The sequence below is a fragment of the Tiliqua scincoides genome, chromosome 3, assembly GCF_035046505.1.
Source record: "Tiliqua scincoides isolate rTilSci1 chromosome 3, rTilSci1.hap2, whole genome shotgun sequence".
In the NCBI taxonomy this organism is placed as follows: domain Eukaryota; kingdom Metazoa; phylum Chordata; class Lepidosauria; order Squamata; family Scincidae; genus Tiliqua; species Tiliqua scincoides.
Window position 1 is genome coordinate 84,744,475 of NC_089823.1, and position 4,101 is coordinate 84,748,575.

At 44.0% G+C, this 4,101-nt stretch overlaps 1 pseudogene; it reads right to left on the reverse strand.

Annotated features, from left to right (window-relative positions):
* Nucleotides 1-3,639: 3,639 nt before the first annotated feature.
* On the reverse strand, nt 3,640-3,755 carry LOC136646516 (5S ribosomal RNA; annotated as a pseudogene).
* Between the last annotated feature and the right edge of the window lie 346 nt (nt 3,756-4,101).

The following is a 4,101-nucleotide window of genomic DNA, read 5'->3' on the forward strand; positions in this document are numbered from 1 at the left end:
CCCTCCTCCCTCCACCAATACAGCTGTGCCACCAGAGCATGTGCTGCATCAGTCCCAGAGGTCTCCTCTAGGTTATGAAACATTTGTACCCTTACCTGAGGGTAAGCCTCCAAGGCCTGGATGGGTCTACTTCAACCTACACTTGTGATATCACTGGCACATGGACCCAGGTTGGGGAATCAAGCCAGGGAAGAGGGTTTGGATTCAGTGGACACTGCTGCCACCAAACCCACCCCCTTCCTGGACCTGATTTGCCCTCCTCCATGCCTCATTGCTGTCCCATTCTGCCCATCCTCACCCCATTCCACTTTCCCTCTGGCTTACCTGGGTTAGCAGACCTTCAGTGAATCGATGCTGCATGCGGGGATGCTACGGCCTCTCCACCAGCACTCTGGCAATGAGTATCTTTGCGCCTGAGGCTTTTGCAACAGCTATAAGACAGCCTCCACCAGCAAAACATGTTCCGTTGGTGCGTGCTGCCACAAAAGCATCATAAATTGCTTTGCGGCAATACAAGGCCCAGGTGCACTGACTAGGAGGCGCTTGTTGGCCTGTAGGTATCTAGTTGAGCTGCCTTGACCTGTCAGGGTTGACAGCAGGACGTTTACTCCATCTCTTGATGGAGCACAGCTTTGAGGGGGGGGGAATCGACCATGATTGATTGCAATAACATAATGTCTCTGCTGCTTCCCCTGGGGAGGGGGGGTTGAGCCTTTAGGGCAGGGGTGCTCAAACTTTCAACTTTAGGGATCCTGGACCTTTAAAATTGTGTAAGAGAATTTCAGCAGGTGCAGTTTGTCATCTGTGGGATGACAAGTTGCACCTGCTGAAATTCTCTCTTCTATACACTTGTTAAAGGTCCAGTATCCCTAAAGGTGAAAGTTTGAGCACCCCTGCTTTAGGGTTTCTTCCCCGCCCTCCCTTCATTATTTTGTTCTTTAAAATAGTGGCCCAGTTTAACCCAAGCCTCTGTCTTGTGTGTTTGGTGGGGGAGGGGTGCATGGGCAAGTAGTGATGAAAGCTCTGACAGAGAACTACAGTACAGTTAATATTAAGATGTGGATAATCAGATTTTAAATGTAGCAAAGAAATCAGGGGCTTTCTGTGCATTAAGCTGATGGGAAACATTAATTTTAACTTTCAACAGTTATTTCAGGTATCGCATGAATTCTCTGTAAGTATAGCCTTAACATAATCAGTTCTACATCAGGCCAAAGGCCCAACTAGTTAAGAACATAAGAACAGCCCCACTAGATCAGGCCATAGGCCCATCTAGTCCAGCTTCCTGTATCTCACAGCGACCCCACCAAATGCCCCAAGGAGCACACCAGATAACAAGAGACCTCATCCTGGTGCCCTCCCTTGCATCTGGCATTCTGACATAGTTCAGCATCCCAAGACCACAGCAGAGTGCAGTGTCTATATATACTTGCAGTTTGGCCATTTCAAAGAGCTAAGCAGTCAACCATTTTTAAAAGTTTGATGACAAGACTTGAGGATGTATCGGGGCCTGAGCAACATCAAGGAAGGAATTCAGTCTGTGTTCGGGCAGCTAGTCTGTTCACAGATGGAACTGCAGTGACATCACTGCAATGCAGTATGAACTCTGAATTCAAAAGATGACCCAAAGAGATAACATGGTTGATAATATAAAAGCAACTGATAGAGGAGAATTAGTGGGGACCCACCCTGCCAATCTTTCTCTGGTGTAGCTCAACCAGCAGCTCGCTATGTGAAGTGCGTCAGATGGAAAGCCCTGTGCAAGTAGTGACATTGCATATTCAAGTGACAGGCATGCATGTGTGACATAATTCAGTAATGGAGATATTGGATCTGTTTCAGATACTTCTGATCCAAAATGTGCATCAAAATAGAAAAATAACTCTGCACAACTGATATAATTCCAGAGGCTCCTCAATAATGTCCCCTGCATGCTGATCAGGAGGAAATCAGCTTGCATGCTGTGGGAAGCAGCACCTCTAGCCAAATAGTCTAGCAACAGCCCAGTTACCTAGGCTGCAGAGCCAAAGCCGAGACTAGTCAAGCAAGAAGTATGGCCCTGTTGCAAGGGAGACTGAGACACTTCCTATCCTGCCAGGGAGGCCAGATATTTCAGGCGGACTCTTGCCAAATCAGTAGCCAGCTGTTCACAAGACAGTCAGACATCAGACAGGAGGATTAGCTGTGAAGGTCTCCAAAATCCCAGAGAGATGGGAAAGATTAGAAAGCCTGGGGAGAGAGGAAGCAGACCCTGGGTGATTTATCTTCTCCCCTCTTGTGACTAAGTCCAGAATTGGAAGTGCACTATGGAGGAAACTCAAAATAGCAATTTCCACATCCAGTTATAGCAACTAAACAAAATGTTAAGAACATTTTTTTCTGTGCATTCGACTTGAGCTAACGTTTTATGCTTCCGCTCTTTCTTTTACATATGAGCCGACAGCTTCGGTGACAGCTTGTGGAGGGCTGCTTTGAGTTTTTGTTTTGTTTTTTTAACTTGATAAACTTAAGCTCTTTGACAAGGGCATGCAAGATTTCTGCATCTGAATTCTAAATGAGAATCGTGAGCCCTTTTGGGACAGGGAGCCATTTAGTTATTTGATTCTTCTCTGTAAACCGCTTTGTGAACTTTTAGTTGAAAAGCGGTATATAAATACTGTTGATTGATTGTTGATTGATATCATTGGTAAAAAGAAGCAATATGATGGCTAAGATGAGTTTATTTAAAGCAGGCCAAGCGACAGACTACTTTTCCTAGGGATGGAGAAAGGTGACGTCGAAGCGTGGTTGGACTGGATCTGGTCAGCACCAGGACCCTGTAAGTAGGCCGAGTGTAACTGATCATTCTTTTGGATGTTTGCTTCAAAGTTTATTCCTTGGATTTCAGAGAAACCTGTTAATATTTTGCAATCAGTTGATTGAAAGACTAACCTGAGGCAGCACTTCATTTCAGCATGCAGGACGACGGAATCCTGAGGAGCTGATGGCAGAATGCAGTGACACCTTGGTCCATACGGTCTCTGTTGTGCTTCTCCTAAGGTCATGGAGCATTCCTTTGAACAATATGCCTGGCAGCTGAACTGAGAAAAAAAAAAAGTTCATGATGAAGTCTACTTATGTGAGTGGTGCAAACAGAACCTTTACTGCTTCCCTACTATGAAAAGAAACACTGCAAGGAGAGCAGAAAATGGAAGGTGTGCTGCAAAGTAAGTCCAGTGGTGGCCACATCATACTACTCAAGTAAGCCACTACTGGGATCGTATTTTTTTTTTATTTTTAGTATTTTAGAGTTAGCATACATCAAAGATGTCTCCCTAACTTTATTCCTTACATCATGTGATTTCTTTAATTATTGTGGGCAACCCCTGTCAACTGGGCAAAGAGGCACCTTTTAGAGTAGTGGGTGTCTCATATTTAGCAGGGGGAGAGCAAATGTCCCTCTTTACCTCATTGTAGTGTCCATTCTAGGGGATGTTGCATAATCTGTTTCTTTTTAGATTGTGAGCCCTTTGGGGACAGAGGACCATTGATTTATTTGTTTCTGCTGTATTGAAGAGCAAAGGTATATAAACATTTGCAGTAATAATCTCATGTTTGAATTACAAGCATGTACTGGTTGGTAACCTTCAGTCTCGAAAGACTATGCACCTGGTATTCCCAGGCAGTCTCCCATCTAGGTACTAACCAGGCTTGACCCTGCTTAGCTTCCAAGATCAGATGAGATCAGGCATGTGCAGGGTAATTATGCCAAATAAAATTTAAAAGTAGTGCAACGTTGGCCTGCTCTGAAGATTTGGCAAGGGTCTATATTTACAGCTATTGTGATTCGGCAAGAAACTGCTTAGCATTTCTTGGCATGTCTCTCTTGCACCCTTAAAAAGTGAACACAGGAGTAAAACTTCTTTAGTGCTGTAGATTATTTAAGAATAATTAAGAACACAAGAAATGGCTGCTTGTGTTAATTGAAATTATAGCAAGTGTTAAGTATTTACACAACAGGAGGTTGTTCCATCTTTGCTCAATCAACTTTAAAAGTAATTTTAATTAAACGACACAGCTTTACGTATGAACCAGCTCTTAGACAGGGAATTAGAAACTGAA